Source organism: Zonotrichia albicollis, chromosome 26 (genome assembly GCF_047830755.1).
Source record: "Zonotrichia albicollis isolate bZonAlb1 chromosome 26, bZonAlb1.hap1, whole genome shotgun sequence".
In the NCBI taxonomy this organism is placed as follows: domain Eukaryota; kingdom Metazoa; phylum Chordata; class Aves; order Passeriformes; family Passerellidae; genus Zonotrichia; species Zonotrichia albicollis.
The window spans coordinates 2,395,540-2,412,820 of NC_133844.1; positions in this window are offsets into that span (position 1 = coordinate 2,395,540).

Sequence of the window (17,281 nt, forward strand, 5' to 3'; positions counted from 1 at the left end):
TTTCTGTAAACAGTAGAAGTTCTCAGGTTGTTTTTAATTACAAGTAAAAGTGACAAACATGAAGGCCTTGAGAACCTTGCATACCAGAGGTCTCAGGCAGCTTTATCATAACAAGTAGATATTCTATCTTTGGCTGTTTTGACAAAGTAAAAGTAAGTTTGAGAACACAAATCTTGGTATTGGAAACATAAGGAGGGGTTGGTGTGTTTTCTCTGACCTATTGTGAGCTCGGGTTTGCAATATGCATGAACTTAATTAACACGGTTATAAAAAGTGACTGATTGAGTCAATAAATGGAGTCGATGCTGATCAAGAAAGGTGGGTCTTCTCCCTCCACTTCAACATACATGGTGACCTCCTTGAGGTGATATTGCGACACCACGAGAAGTTGGAGTAACGGGTCGATCTCCGTGTCCAAAGCAGCAGCCGGGACAAGCAGCAGCCGGAACAGCAGAAGCGTGCAGAGAAAAAAAAGCGGAAGAAAAGACACCGAGACACGCCGTGCTCCAGGTGACCGTAACAGACGAGCCTGGCTGAAATGTGTGGCCGCGACCTTGAGAGAGCTGCAAAAGCGCACTTTCAATTTAGAGGTAATGGAAAGGCAAGCCACATATGATCTTTTTATTGCTTTTTTACAAAAGAGACAGGTGAAGGGGATAGAGTTACAGAAGGAATTACTGGGACTTTTAGCTTATGGTTACGAAAAGGGAATTTTCCTTAACCCCCACACAGTTTATGAGTTGTCAGAGTGGCGTAAATTTGGTGACTTATTGTGGGAGGCTACTTTAGATGGTGATAAAACTGCCAAGAAGTGGGGTAAATTATGGCATGTCGTAAACCGCGAACTGCTAGCTGCGCAGAATGCTTTATTGCAGCCCTCGCCGCCCCCCTTAACAAGCCCAGCTGTTCAGAATATTTTGTTATCTGCTCTGCCGCAGCCTATACAGGGCACTTTTGAGCCTCCCATACCTGCTGTATCGCAGCAGCCATGGCCAGAAACGCACGATCAGCTCCCGAAAATCAACCAGCCGGTCCCTGGGCCGGAGGGCGACCTGGCGCGGGCTAGCCCGAGGTGCTGCGCTTGCCAGGCTGTAAATGGTTGGGAGGGGGAGCTTATCGGTGCTGCTGCCCAGCTGGCTTGTCCTGTTACATCCGCGGCGCAGGGGGGAGGCAGCATGCAGGCTACAGATTTTGATTCGAAAGCTACTGTTAGTCAGTTTGAAGTCAGGGGTGAGTCAGCCGAACCAATGTTAGACTATATCTTTGAGGGCAATCTTCTCCTTCTGGAAAAAGATTGCCATGAGATAACTAAAACAATCCTGTCCCAGCCCCAGCAGTTGTTACCTAATGCTCATTGGCGAAGGCTTGTACAGGAATACGTAGCGCAATTAGGGTTAGCCGCTTTTGCATCTCTTCAAGTCCCAGTTGCATCGGCACCAGCAAATAGAAGAGGCCGCATGAAATGTTACCGATGCGGAAGCATAGACCATAAGCGCCGGGAATGCCAGGCTGCAGGACTGTGGTGCTGGAAATGCCGGTCGGACACTCATAATACGAACGCTTGCAGATGGAAGTCGGGAGGCTTCCATGGGAGTATGGACTACAGTGACCAAGCAGCAACAGAAGTCATCGCTGCAGCATCAGTACCCTCTCCTGTCTCCAACCTGACACCGCAGGGAGCCACCGCGGGGACAGCGGAGCCGCCGCGGGGGGAGTGGCCGCGTTGCCATGGCTGCAGTACGGACGGAGCGTGCGCAGTGAGTCAGCCTCGCGTCTCACAAAACAAAGAAGCCCAGCGTGGGGGGGCTGCCCCGCTGCGATGCGGATGGTGGTGCGGGACTGGAGCGTTTTTTTCCAGCGCGAATGCTTCCTCCCTCCGCCTGCAGCCGGCGAGGCTTTAGTTTAGACCTGGCAACCTTTAATAGACTGTACCTTAACAGTCTGCCGGCCGGTGCTCGGCAGCGGGGACAGCTCGGGAGTCAGGGCGAACCCAGCCTTTCCAGCACACTAAGCAATTAATAGCAAGATTTATAGCATCAGGACACTTAGTTTGAGCAAAAAGTTAATGGTACAACACTACGCTTTGACTTGAAAAATTATTTGCTTCATAATAACGTAGCCAGAAGTTTATGAACTGATTGCTTCAAGTTCCTTGGCTGCTGCTTTGTTGGAATTGCTTTGGAAAAGAAATTTTAACATGATTGGGATTGCTAGTGTGTTCAGCAAAGACTAGAGCCAGCAGTGTTTGGAACGAATATGAAGCGTACCAGAAGAATTTCAGGCATGTTGGGGGAGTGCTGCACATGTTTCAACATACAGACTATACAATTAACTTTCTTTTTCAGACTGAAATTGTGTTTGAAAAATTTAAGGGTGTTGGAAATATGTTAAAAAGATTGTATAAGTAAGATGAGGTGAGTGTAGTTTTTTGTATTTTTTAAGCTTTGTTTAGATGTGATAAATATAAAAGCAAGCAATTATTGAATTTAAAATAATTTTTCCACTTATCTTGAATAAAGTCCTTAGGTTTAAAAGTATTCAAAGATAAAAATGCTGCAGCAAAAACGTAGGGAAAGTTGTTTTAGTTTAGTATTTTAGAATCAGGCCTATAAGTAAGTTATAATAAATGCCATATTTTATTTTTATAGTAAGTTTTGTTTATTACTAAGTGACTTGAATTGAATTGCCTATTAAGTATTTAGGTTATATTGAGTTTAGATTATGTAGAATTTAAAATCAGCTGATTTTTTAAGTTTAAGTAATGTTAAATTCTGTTAAATGTTGAATGCTCTCAAGGTTTTAATTTCTGTTAAGTTTAGATATTTTAAGTGTTTTAAATGCATGCTAATTTTTCACTACTCCAAATCAACCAAGGACTGAGAAATAACCCAGCTGATGCCATTTTAGCCAAATGACTAAAGGATTACAGTCTGTAAAACTGATTTTGAACTTTTCTGAAAAACCCCAGAAAAAGGTGGATGTGAAAACTTCAAGGACACAAAGGATCATTTTTCAGACTCGCCTTCGCCTCCTCCCCAGGTGCACATGAGGGAGGACAGCTGACAGCTTTTAACCCTTTCGAGTAAAAGCCATTGCTCGGACCATGGCTGGGGGACCTTATAGAGATACTGAGTGTATTTTTGAATGCTTTGTTTGTTTTGCTTTGTATTCTTGGTGGTATTCAAGATATGGTCAGAATAATGATAGAGAGACCTAGCATACCAACCTCCTTGTACAAAAAAGAAAAAACCGGGAGTTGTTGGAGATTTTTTCAGCGATGGCCTAGAAGGCAGCTGTGAGGAGCAGGTTCTCACAGCCTGTTTCTGTGAACAGCAGAGGTTTTCAGGTTATTTTTAACTACAGGTAAAAGTGACAAACATGAAGGCCTGGAGAGCCTTGCACACCAGAGTTCTCAGGCAGCTTTCTCATAACAAGTGGATGTTCTATCTTTGGCTGTTTTGGGAAAGCAAGAATAATTTTGAGAACACAAATCTTGGTATTGAAAACATAAGGAGGGGTTGGTATGTTATCTCTGACCTATTGTGAGCTCAGATTTTGCAATATGCATGAACTCGATTAACACTGTTATAAAAGGTGCCTGATTGATCAATAAATCGGAGTCGATGGCTGACCAACGCAAGGTGGGTCATCTCCCTTCTAACTTCAATACTACTCGTCACTTCTAAGGATCTTCCCTAAATTATCTTGTTCCCTGGCTATTGCCACATCGAGACTGAGCTTTCTACAAAACCTCCTGGTGTGTCCTGGCTCTCCACAGTAATAGCAATGTCATTCTCTCAAAGGGACTTGAGGTGTCTCTATCCCTCTTGCACCTGACAGTACAAGAGGCCTATCCTTGCCTCCTCCTGGTGGTGGACCCGCCCACCCTGCACTTTCTCGAGCTACAGCAACCATGATTTAAGCCTTGGCCTTTGCTTTTTCTTCCTCCCTCCTTAAATACCCCTTCAATGCCTCTCTTATTAACTCATTAATGTCCTTTTCTTGCCAATCTTCCATCTTTTCCAGTTTTCTCCTTATATCAGGCCAAGATTTGGTAACAAATTGGACTTTTAGTAGCATTTGACCTTCTGGGGTATCTGGGTCTATTCTAGAGTACAACTGGAAGTTCCGCCTTAGGCGATTAAGCCAGGCAGCAGGAGCTTCCTCTTTCTCCTGCATGCCCTCAAATGCCAATTGGGTGTTAGTTCCTTTGGGAACTGACTCTTTGATCCCCCGTATTATCAAAGACCTATATTCCATCATGGCCTTCCTCCCCTCCTCCTGGTTAGGGTTCCAGCTGGGATCCGTTAGTGGCAATTTCTGCTTGCCTGATGGCACCTGGGGTCCTGGACGGTTATCTTTCTCCCAAATTCTTATGCTAGCCACCCTAATCATCTGGACCTCTTCTGGGGAAAATAATATACTCAGGATGGAATTCGTCTCCCCCCAAGTGTAGATATTTGGACCTAGAAATTGATCTACTCGGTTAGTTATGCCCACTGGGTCCTCAACTAAATGCCCCAACTCTTTCTTGAATCCTCTCACCTCAGAAGCAGTTAGGGGAGCATTCACAAAGCCAACACCTCCCGCTATTCCTCCCATAGGAACCTCTCTGAGGGAAAAGAGTCTCTCTGCCTTGGAGGTCTTGGATCTGGTGCTACAGTACGGCCCATCTTCAGATGCCAAACTACTTTGAGGGATATCTGAGTTACCCTGAACTTTCTGCCCATCAGCAGGTGTATTTGCTGATAGCTGTTTATCAGGCGAGGAGACATTTGTGCCCCAACTAGGAGGAGGTAAAGGGACAGCAATAGGAGGGGGAGAAGAGCCTGAGTGGATATTAAGTGCAGCTGGAGAAGGGGTGGAGAATGCAGCAGGTGGAGTAGGCACTTGTGGTAGTGCAGACGGAACTGGAGGGGATACTGGGTTTATCGTAGCGGAAGCTGAAGAGGTAGAAGGAGGAGTCTGAGCAGGTGGTAATGAGATGGCAGCCGGGGGAAGAACCGGATGGGCCATTTGAGGTGTTGAAGAAGAGGATTATAAGGTGGAGGGGCAGAAGGAGGCAGATAATCCAGGGGATCCCACCTTTTACTAGTCCTATCATCCCCTCCTTCATTCCTCTCTTCCTCTGTACCTTACAAATTCGCACCCCTTCACCCCCAACAGCGCTCTTTAACCAGGAAGCTACATACAATAATTGCTCAGGATCAGTATCTCCTCGAGCTGTCAGATAATGATTAAGTTGTTGGCACATCCACTTATCCTTTGTCCCACACCAAGGCCATCCTCCTTGTAACTCTAATTCTGGCCATACTTCCATACAATAATGGATCATTTTCACTTTATCTAATCCCTCCGTGGCCTCTATAGAATCCCATTTTACTAACAGTTCTCCTAAAGGACTACTGGGATGTATATACCTCAGTCTCTTGCCGGTCTTTTTACTATTACACCCTCCCATTTTACAGGTCTTAACAGTAAAAAATCCCAAAGGTGCCTTTACTGACCGGTAATTTCAAAAAGAACCTTCTTTGAGGAGCTTCAGCCTCCTCCACTGAACTTCAAATTTCTGCCTGATGCTCAGGACTTTATACTGAAACAACTGCCCGATCTCTTAATTGCTCAACTTTGCCCACGTCAGGTCTTACATCTATCCGGACTGGAACACACGAAGCCTCGGCCTAAGAATCCGGGTCGTGCCTGACTCCCTCAGTCAGGAAAAACAACTGCCTGATTTTTAGTTTGCCTAACCCGCCAATTTTTAGGCTTCACCTTATCAGGACTTAAAAGCAAACCACAGCCTTCTTCGCTGGGGTTTGTGCCTGACTCCTGTTTCAGGACTTACTTTTGCCTGCAAGGCTTGTGAGCTACCCGAATCCTTCTCATGACTGACAAAATCTTACGCAAATCCTTCTCGAGACTTACAAATGCTACCCGAATCCTTCTCGGGACTGACAAATCTGCCTGACTTCCTTCTGTCAGGGCCTATTTTGGGTGCGTGCCACTCATACAAATATTCCCTCCGCACGCCCGGAGGGGTGGGGCCCTTTATTTCCCCTTGGGAGACTCACTCATGCTAATAACACTCGCTTCCCCCTGTTTCCGGCCGGCTTTCTCGCGAAAGCACGGAACCGCGGTACTGAGGGGTCCGCTCTCACTTCGAAGGTCCGGCTACCGGCCTCCGTCTCATTCACACACACATGCGCACGTCTCCCACCCCCGCCACCGGCTTTCTCACCAATCTGAGGCTCTGGTGCTCCTCTGCATTGCTGGTCCTGAGCCGATCCCTCTGGTCCTGATAGCCAGCTGTCCTAGAGGTCCAAGATCGCCAGTCCTGAGTCCTCTCTTGGTGTGGCTTTCCCAGACGAGCTCCCAGCTGAAATAAACAGGGCCAGGAGACTTCTTCTCCTTTTTGATGCCTTTATTAAAAGTGATCAGCTCAGGATTGGGTGGCTCGGCAGGGCTGCAGTCCCCATCGCGTCTCCCAGGGCGACTCAGAGGAGGAGGATATGTGCAGCTCTGTCCACTAGGGGCAGAGCCGGGGGATCCAGTCCTCATGGGAGCCTTTAGGGCGTGATGTCCTAAATGAGTCTTGCTTGGTCTTATCCTGTGCAAGCTGTTACAGCTCCAGAACTCAGTCCCCAAGGGGACTGGGTGCTAGAAGCCAGCTCGCTCTCAGACCAAGGCCGCGGGTTAGCCCCTAGCAAGCAGGGAGATATTCAGCTCTCAGTGATTAGGCAGCTCTTGTGATTTCAGCTCTTCTTGCTAGGTAGCTTTTCTCTTGGCCTAAGGCTCCAGCAGACGGTAGAGAGAGGAGAAGCAGAAGACGCTGGCTGTTCCACGAGTATGGCTTTATTGGAGGGTCCGTGAAGGGTCTCAGCTCTTCTTCTTCCAAGTTAGTAGGGGTACAGTATGCTACTTTTATACCCTTGGCCTGGATCCAATCCTGACCAATGGCAAAGGTGTTAGAGTGACCATAAGTGACCAATAGTAGGGTTAACAAGATATTGCCTTACATGGCTATGGGGATAAGGTACAAGGCGGATGTCCCTGGAGACAGGAAACTTCTTTGCCGCTGTGTCAGCATTCTATTCTCCAAGGGGCCCTGGCTAAACCTGAGGGGTTTACTACAACTCCACTTTCTGTTTTTACAAAAAATGCATTCGCGAGAGTTCTTTTGAAACAGTGAACAAGACACAAGAACATAGCTAACACCGTAAAAATTACAAGTAGAATCAACAACAATCCTTTAACTAAAGATGCGGCCTATTTTGTTAGTCTCCATTGCCTGAAAATTTCATTGACTCAATCTGGGATTCTTTCTACTTTCAAGTCCTTCACGAGATTTTTCAGTTTCTGGATGTTCGCATGGATGGACTCCGAGCGCGAAGAGAGGTTGAAGCAACACATTCCTTCGAAGTCTTCACATCTATGTCCGTGGGCAAGCAGCAGGAAGTCGATTGCTGCTCGGTTTTGGAGTGAAGCTTGTCTTGTGGTTTCTTCTTCCTTTAAGAGATCACTCAGGGCTGCTGATTTGGCGTTAGCTTGTTTACTGAGCCAGCACTCAAGGTGATTGATTTCACTGAGGGCTTTAGCTGCAGCTACCCAGGGTAAAAACAGAGAGACTGCAATCTTTTTTGGCCTGTTCCAATCGTATAATCTCGGATCACAATTTTCATTGAATTCAGTGTAGGACCTTTTTTCACGTTTTGATTCTCTTTCTTTTTTCCAATTATGTAACAGGGTGATGTTTGGAGTAAGGGTAGAAAGTTTTCTCAGAGTACAGGGATCTCCCTGGAGTCGGGAGGGGATCCCTGCCCATACTCTGTCACTACAGATGAGAAACATTCTTTTGGGTAATACTTTGGGATGGAGAGAGGACACAGAAATTACACGTGCAGTGTAATTGCACCAATCATGAGGGTTATAGGCTTTGTTCACTGGTGATACATCTTTTCGATATGTGTTTTTGTGTTGGTCAATTTCTGGCCAATCATTTTTTGGACGCCTAAAGTAAAATTTGACACAATATGTGGCCTTGGCGGGTCTCAATAGATCCAATTCTTGGGGTTCTTCTCGAGCATCTGGCAGAATTTTTGTCCACTCATCCCAAGTATCAGCCCCATTGGGTCTCTTACCTGTGGTGCGGAGAACCTCTGAGTTCTGGACAGGCCACACGTCTGCTATAAAGGGAATTCCTACTAGACACGTAGAAAGTGGATTATCTATGCTTCTCATGGACAAGCACATATTGTCTTGTTTTAATGTTTTTGCTAAGGTTACCTAAACATTATTGCTAGGCTGAGGGCTAATCCAGCCGAAGGCATGCGGTACGGTGTAGAGCATCCAGGCAGCGGTGAGGACAGCACCGACGGAGATATTTTTCATCTTTGGGCAGGATTAGGGCTTCTGATAGGGAATATAAGCACAATTTGTTATCTTTATGATGAGAGGAATTTCTGCCTTGTTCTTTTCTGTGTTCCCCTCCTCCCCCCCTTTTTCTTTTAATTTCTAAGTTGCACTACAGGAGGAGGAGCGGGTAGAAGGTTATGAGGTTTTAAGGTTAGGGAAAGGGAATAATACTTTTTACTATACAATACACAGTGTAATAACACATAATTCAGAGAACACTTTGTGTTAAGGCTATCTGTGGCCTATTACAGTAGACTGTTATTTGACTTTCTGTTTTGTCTGCTGCTTTGTAATGGGGCTGTCTGTTCTTGTGTTTGTGGGTGTTCGGCGACGCCTTCGTCTCCAGGCTGAGCTGGTTTGGTTTTGAGGTGGTCTTGTGTTTGCCTCAGGAGAATTCTTGTCCTCGTCTGTAGTAGTGCTCGCTGTGCCTAAGTATGGTTTTACGTATTTTTTTGGGTACTACCTTGGACCTGATGGTAGTAGCACGCATGCATAACCTCTTCCCCAGGTAATCAACTGATGAGGCCCTGAGATTTGGTGTGTTTCAGGATCTTTCACGAGCACAGGTGGTTTTTCCGTGAGCTTTGCTTGTGTGGTATTCGCGAAGCGGCGAAGTATTGGTGGGTCAGGCTCTGACGCTGTGCAGTTCAGGAAGTTGATGACATAGAGAGCCTTGCACAGTCTCTCCACTGGAGATGTGATTTTCGTGTTCCTGTTCTGTTGCTCGAGGACTCTTTTGAAGGTTTGATGTGTCTTTTCTACGATGGATTGTCTTGTGGGGTTTACAGGTATGCCCGTCTTGTGTGCTATGCCTCATTCATTGAAGAACTCTTTCAACTTGTGGGAGGTATAGGCTGGCCCGTTATCTGTTTTAATCTCCTTTGGTACACCCAGGGTGGCAAAAGCGAGGAGAAAGTTTTTTATTGTGTGCATATGATTTTCTCTTGCATGTGATGATGCAAACACTGCTCCTGAGAACGTGTCAACCGAAACATGCACATACTTTGACCTTCTAAAAGGTGCAAAGTGAGTTACATCTGTCTGCCACAGCTGACAGCTATTCAGACCTTGGGGATTGACTCCTGTACCCATTGATGGTATCTGGTAGTTTTGACAGTTCGGACAGGTAGCCACGATAGCTTTTGCCTGATCTTTTGAGAGCTTAAACATTCTCATCAGGGCAGGTACATTTTGATGAAAGAACGCGTGTGACAGCTTTGCCTGAGCAAAGATGTTAGGAACATTAGCAGTTTCTGCTGCCATAGCTAATGCATCTGCTTTCCTGTTGCCTTCTGCAACAACACCTGGGAGGTCCGTGTGAGACCTCACATGCATTATGTGATAAGGTTGTTTTCTGTGGGATATCAATTGTATTAATTTAGAGAACAATTGGTATCACTTTGGGTTAGAGACCTCTTTGAGAAGAGCATGTTCTGCTCTCATAGCTATTCCCGCAACAATGTTCCCTTCAGATCTTGCTTTTCTCAGCGTCTCAGCTGCTTGGTCCCGGCGTTGGGACGACTCTCTGCTCAGGGCGAGAGGGGCTCCGCATCTCTGCAGGCTCAGCACTTGGCTCCTCATGTCCAGACATAACTTCAGTCTCTCAATTCTTATTTGGCGCGTTGTTTTTGGGGTTTTCTCTGTGGGTTTCAAGTCGGGGTCCCACAAAGCATTCTGGACTTTGGAGTCACTTTGCATAACCCCCCCAACCCTCTCAGGTGTCTTCGCTATGTTGGAAGAGCGCACTGCCTCGGGGAAGGGCCATCACTCCACCCAGCCAGGCCTTTTACTAATACAAAAGAGGAGATAAGCTCCAACGACCCGTGATTACCATGACAAAACCCTAAGAACTCTGGCAGAGACAGAGACCTGGCTGCGTCCCTGTAACTCTTTCTCACAAAAAAAATATTAACCGAATTTTTGTTCATAACACCATTCAAACACAGGATTTTGTCTGGTCCTCATCAACTTCTCCCTCTTAATCCTAACCGGCTTCCTGAGGGCTGAGTGATGCAGGAAGAAGTTAGTTTCTTCTGATAGGAGAGCAATACATTCTTTTTCTCTGACAAATTGCAGTCTTCTATGGCTGCTATATTAGCAAAAAGCCAATCATAAAATACATATTTCTCAGAGGACCTCGGAATGGGTTGCTGTTGGGGAACACTCTGTTTGCATGGGATAAGGGCAAGTTTGACCTTCTATTGATGCTGGAAAGGATTTGGAAGCGCTCAACACAGCCCTGACTGAGAGCTTCCCTGTTGCAGTGCATGTTTTTGATTGTAACTCGGTCCTAGTAGTCAGTTTTATGACACCCCCTTATTTGGTATTGTTATACCACATTTTATTCCCAATGGGTTGTTCCTTCATCCACCCCCCCCCCCCCCAGGGCTGTTGGCTTTCCCCTAGTTGTCCATCTCCCCAAAGTCCTGCCCTTTTGTTCCCTGTTCCTCCTCCCATTCAATGTCAATCCCTCCCCAAGCCTGCCCCTTTCTCTAGAAACTTCCCTGTCCATTTGATATCTGTTGAAACCCTATTGGTTTGTTTAAGTTCTCCTCCTCCCCTGTAATCCCCTATTGGTTTAAACAATGTATTCCCCGCCTTGTGTTCCACCCTCAGTTTCTCCCAACTGGCTAAAGACTGTATCCTCCCCAGGGACCTCCGCAGTTTGGAAATCAGTGGAGGCCTTTAATTCAGTGTCATTCTGTCGCTGACTCTGCGGGGAATAAACATACAGAAGACCTCTCCCTGTTCCTTGTCCCTACCCCAGCGCACTCCACCTGTGCTGTAAAGCAGCCGTGCCCTACAGCCAAACCCCAGAGTTGACAGTTTTCTGGGAGCGGCCCACTCTGGGTGTTGGTGTTGGCAGCTAGTCGGGCTGAAGAAATCGGGCACTGCAGCACTTCCCGAATGAGCTCTTCTTTTGCAATAAAGAGATGGAGCTGTCAGCCCAGTGTCCGGGTGGCAGCAGCAGCAAAGCCCACCCGGCAGCAGCGCTGGCTGAGCTCCATGGCCAGGAGCAGCCGTGGATGCCCACGGTGTGGGCAGGCAGGAGCCAGGCAGGGGCTGCTGTGACCAGCGGCGGGGTCCCGAGGGCTGGGGGAGCCCATGCTGAGCGTCCCTGGGCTGAGGGCACATTTCCTTCCCTGGCATCATCTGGGTCTGGAGCTCCTCCAGTGGCAAGCCCAGGGAAAGAGGGAAGCCATCAGTAGGTGCTTGCCTTGAGAATAATGGAAAGAGGCTGGACTCTGAAGGAAGTCCTTCATAGCCGGAGGGATGAGCTCAGAGCCCGACAGACACTGGGCCTGTGGCAGTCCCGGATCTCTTATGAACATAGTGGGGTTTTGTCCCCCAGGCCTCATCTGTTCACCCAGGGACACATGGTGAACAGACACACACAGAAGATGGCTCAGCACTGTTGCTGCTCCCTGAGTGTTATGTTTGGGTCCCTCTAAAGGCATGCAGGGACTTTGGGTCACCTCTCTGCTGTGCAGGGGACTCGGGACACCAAGAAGTTGTGCACGGAATTTAATGTATGTCCAAAGGTGTGCAGGTGCATCTGTAAATTGAGCAGGATTTGGGGGTCTCCTGTGAGGCACACAGGGGGATTTTAGGGTGGCTAAGGACACTCGTAAGATGTGCACGGGGTTTGGGTGTCCCCTGAAGTGTGCAACTACCCTGATGTCCTGTGTTACATTATTTTTGTAAGCTTTGGCATCAAGTTGTTCACTTTTTAAATATGGGAAAAAGGGCTGCACAGCACACAGCAGGGACTCGGTGTCAGCGTGGCAGGGCTGCTGTTGCCTGCAATAGTGCGAATAACTAACGTGAGTTGAATTTTGGACTTGGCGTTGATGATGTATGTAGAGCCACAAAATGTCTCACTTCTCCAATATCATATATCTCACTTCTTTTAAAGAAAATCTAGATTGCAAATAGACACAGGGTGGGACATTCTCTCCTCGCTGGAAGGGCACCTCTTGAGATTGATTACAAGAAAATCCTGCCCCAGCCACGAGGTCACAGCAGGCTCTGAGGTCACAGAGGTGCCAGAGCCCCGTGGTTGCACAGCAGCACAAGGAGCGAGCAGTCAGTCCTTGAGCACAACTGTTGCGGCAGCAGCAGCGGCGGTGGCAGCAGTGGTGCTGACATTGGGACAGCGGTGTCAGGACAGCGGTGGCAGCAAGAGCTGCAGGACTGGCAGAGGGCAAGGCACCATGGCCCTTGCTCTGCGCCTCTTCCTCCTGCTCCTCCTGGCCGTGGCCCTGCCTGCCAGGGCTGCCCAGGCTGCTCCGCTGCAAGCGTGGCGAGCAGGTGAGCCGGCAGCCTGGCTTCCCTTTCCCGGGACAGCGCTCCCTGCTCCCCGGGAAGCGCTGGGGATGGTTTTCCCCAGGCCTTTAGGGAGGGTTTCCTCTGGGGGAGGGAGAGAGCCCCCATGGGCCCAGTGCTGCCCCTGTTGCCTCTCCAGGGATGTGTCACAGGGCCTGCAAAGAGGATGGAGAGTGACCAGGAGCCAGCCCAGAGCTGCCCAGGTCCCTGTGCAGCTTTGGCCTTGTGCATTCACATCTGGCTCCCACAGCCTTAGTCTCTGAAAAGCAGAGGGGGGATCCCAGGACACCATGGAAATGGGTTTGGGTGTTTGCTTCTCTCTAGATGAGCTTGCTAGGAAGGTTTCTCCAGCAGCTTGGCGCCATGAGGATTTCCAACCTATTAAGCCTCCTGCAGGTACGTTGTCAATGCTCCCCTCAGAGGATAGTCCTTGACAACCTGGCAGGAACCAGGTGAAAGAAGCTGCTGTGGCTGTTGTGTTACAGGAGTTTCTGCAGGGAGGACTTTCCAGGCTCCTTTCTGGGTTGCTGCTCACAAGCCCAGCGCCCATCACAGGGTTCAGCAGTGTGTCCCTGCTGACCCCACAGGTTGAGCCCTGCATCTGTGGGATCCACTCATTTGACATGCAATCACTTCTCTTAAGGTCCTCCAAGAGGGAGGAACAAGCCTGGAGAAGACAGAAAGTCTCTAGAGGTGTCCAAACCCATGGACAGGATACTGAGTGACCTGGAGAGACGCTGTGGTGGGTGCATTTCCCTTTGCCTTGTGCTGGGGCTCAGCAGCCGGGGGCTTTGCCTGCACATCTGGACACGCCGTGCCCAGCACAGCGGGAAGGGATCCATGGCAGCCTCGCTGCCCCGCTGCTGCTTCCACGCCCTGCAGGGCTGTTTGCCAGCCTGGCCTGGCTGCAGCTTCTCCCCAGCCTCTGCAGGAAGGCATTTGGCATCAGTTCACAGGCAGCCCAAACTGCGCCATGGGCCTGTGATCCCGTGCAATTTCCCAGTCTCTGGGTAGATGCAGAGAGGCAGCTGTTTGCAGGAGGGAGGGCCCTGGAGCAGCTCCAAAACCCTGAGCATTTTCCCTGTCCTTTTCCATGCCTTTGACAAGTATTGTCTGGAGCAGAAGGGCACAGCACAGAGGAATTATGGCATGCAGGCTCAGGGGTTTGGGTACTGAGCACTCCTGTGCCAAGGGGCAGGAAGGTGCCTGCAGGCCCCAGCTCAGGGGGTAATGGGGAGTGAGAACATCCTGGCCGCATCCACCGTGCTGCCAGCTCAGCAGTGCAGCACAGCACGGGCTCACACTCTCCATTGCTCCCACAGATGCAGCCGGCACCTCAACATGTGCCTACAACACCTGGAGAAGAGTTTTCTGCTGGGAAAAACCTTGTTTGGTGAAGTTGATGGCCATTGTGTCTGGTGCAGCACTTTTCCTGTTGATTTGCTGTGCAGCAATCTGGTATTGCTGGAAGAGAAAATCGTGAGTGTTTTTCGATTTCTCTACCTCAAACAGCTTCCTTTAAGGGCTGCTCATAAGTAGGGAACATTCCCAGTGTCGCTTCAGTTGAGTTGTGGCAAGTCCATGGTTGTCCAAAGAACCCTGCTGAGGGTTCTGCTGCTGCCCAGAGCTTTCATTGGCCTCCTCATTGCTGGGCCTTGTCCTGGGGGCCCGCTGGGGCTGCAGCCAGTGCTGGCTCCCACTGAGGCTGCCTGGCCAAGAGCAGCCCCAGGGGCACAGGGCAGAGGCAAAGCACGGCGGGGAGGAGAAAGAGCAGGGATGAGATTGCCCTTGAAAGGCAGAGGCGCTCTGGGGCCCGCTCCTGGCCAGGGAGCCTGCCCAGAGCCGTGCCCTGCTCGCCGGGGCCTTGAGGGGCAGCTGTGCAGCTGGGCCAAGCTGTGCCAGCAGCTCCAGCCGTGCTGGGGAGCCTTGCCAGCTCTGGGCCCTGCTCTGCAGGAGGCTCCCTCTGTGCCACTGGCACCTGGGTCCTCAGCTGCCTCCTCTCTCCACAGGTGCTCCTGTTCATTGTCAGAAGAAGAGCCTAACAACTCAGGCAAAGTTCTTCCGACCTCTTATCCCAATTTTCCATATCTGCCCCTATCTGCCCTGCCATGGCTCCAGCACCATCATGAACCCTTCCCAAAACCCACCCCTCCCAAACAAGACCCTCTGCCTTTGAGCCCTCTGGTCCTGTTCCCCGGCCAGCACTGAAGCTGGCCAGCCCCTGTCTGCCAGGACAGGGCTTGGCCCACATTTGATATTTTAATAAAGAAATGGAGTTGTCACAGCTCTGTCCAGGTGGTAGCAGCAGCAAAGCCCACCCAGCGGAAGCACAGGCTGATATCCATGGCCAGGAGCAGCCGTGGATGCCCACGGTGTGGGCAGGCAGGAGCCAGGCAGGGGCTGCTGTGACCAGCGGTGGGGTCCCGAGGGCTGGGGGAGTCCATGCTGAGCATCCCTGGGCTGAGGGCACATTGCCCTCTGGGGGATGATCTGGGCCTGAACCTCATGAGGCACAATGTGATATTTTGGGATCTGTGCTCAGAGGTGAAGGGGTCCCTCATGAGGCACACAGTGATATTTTGGGGTTCCTGCTGAGGGGTGAAGTGATCCCTCATGAGGCACACATGGATATTTTCGGGTCCATACCGAGGGGTGCAGGGATCCCTCATGAATCACAAAGGAGTCTTGATGGCCTCTCCTAAGGTGTGCAGGCATCCCTCATGAGGTGTGCAGTGGGGTTACATTTGAGGGGGTGTTTACTCTTCTCAGCACAGCAAAAGGTCACTTGGCCGAGGTTTTGCAAAGCTGGGAGAAAGCCTCTTGCAAAGCCTTGGGCCTGGCTGCGGGCACAGCGGGCGGGTGGAGCCCATGCCCTGGGGCCAGGCCGGGCCGGGCCAGGCTCGGCCCCGGCAGGGAAGGGCCGTGGCCCTGGGCTCTGATGAGGCTGCTGAGCTCCGCCCTGGCCCTGTGCTGCAGCCCAACGCATTTACAGCCGGAGCCATGCAAGGAGTCCTGCCAAGAGCAAATCGTTCTAATGTTCTCTCTAGGACAAAAAAGGAGCAAACCAACCTGGCTGATAGGTGAGGAAAGAGAATTCAAGTTCATTTAAAGCTCTGCTCAGTTCAGGGTTGGCTTTCGTTTGACTGAGCTGATGCTAAGAACTATTTTCTCACATATGGTGGCGTTTCTCTGCAAACAGGCTTTGATGAGAAATTTCTGACCACATTTGCTTTTGCTCTTTAAGATAAGTCACGAACATGAGTAGCTTTGTTGAGGAATGGAGAATTGTTTGTAGCTCAGGAGGAACCTTACATTTTAGCACAGGAGGAAGGTAAGGCACAGGTTTAAAGGCTTTCTCCTCCTGGAGTGACACACTTTCAGAGGAGTCTGTGAGGAGAAGTCCCCTCAGCCACTGCCAGGGCTGTCTGCCTCCTCTGCAGGCTCAGTATTCTGGGAGTTCCACGAGCCTCAGCTGCCAGTGAATATTCTTCTGAATATTTCTTGTTGTGCAGTACAGAGGAAGAATATTTGGTGCTAGATTCCCCTCTGGGCTTTGAGGTAAATCTCAGTACTCTTGACAGGTAAGGCAAAACATGCAGTGCTAATAAAGTCTTTAAGAGATGCAACGAGCTCCCAACTGTATGAAAATCAAAGAGGTAAAGGATGAGAAAGGGCATGGGAAGAGTCTTCAGCCCTTCCTGTTGAAGGTCCAAGAGTATGAAAACGGACTCTGGCTGTTGCCCGTAGGTAACACGGGCTAATTGTAGAGGAGGGCAGGTGCCCAAGCTGTTGGTGGCCCAAGCCCTGCGTGGCTAGCCCAGTTGCAGTCCTAGTTGGACCAGGGCGGCGGGCTCGGGAGGGGTGGAGGTGGGGGGATCTCGGGAGGCTTCCGCTTCAAGGCCTGGCTGGGGGGCCGTGGGGGAGGCACGGAGGGCTGGTGCTCTGCTTTCTTGGGCAACTCCTGCTGCCGAGGCCTCGGGTGAGAGCTGTCAAAGTCGACGGTATCTGAGCTCTCTGGGGGAGAGGGAGAGGCATGCCTTCTCAGCCGGGATGCTGGAGCGGCGGCAGCGCGACTGTGGAGAGAGGAGGTGGCTGAGGGCCCAGCTGCCAGTGGCACACAGGGAGCCTCCTGCACAGCAGGGCCCAGAGCTGGCAAGGCTCCCCAGCACGGCTGGAGCTGCTGGCACAGCTTGGCCCAGCTGCACAGCTGCCCCTCAAGGCCCCGGCGAGCAGGACACAGCTCTGGGCAGGCTCCGTGGCCAGGAGTGGGCCCCAGAGCGCCTCTGCCTTTCAAGGGCAATCTCATCCCTGCTCTTTCTCCTCCCCGCCGTGCTTTGCCTCTGCCCTGTGCCCCTGGGGCTGCTCTTGGCCAGGCAGCCTCAGTGGGAGCCAGCACTGGCTGCAGCCCCAGCGGGTCCCCCAGGACAAGGCCCAGCAATGAGGAGGCCAATGAAAGCTCTGGGCAGCAGCAGAACCCTCAGCAGGGTTCTTTGGACAACCATGGACTGGCCACACCTACACTGCAGCCTCTCTGTTCCCTGAA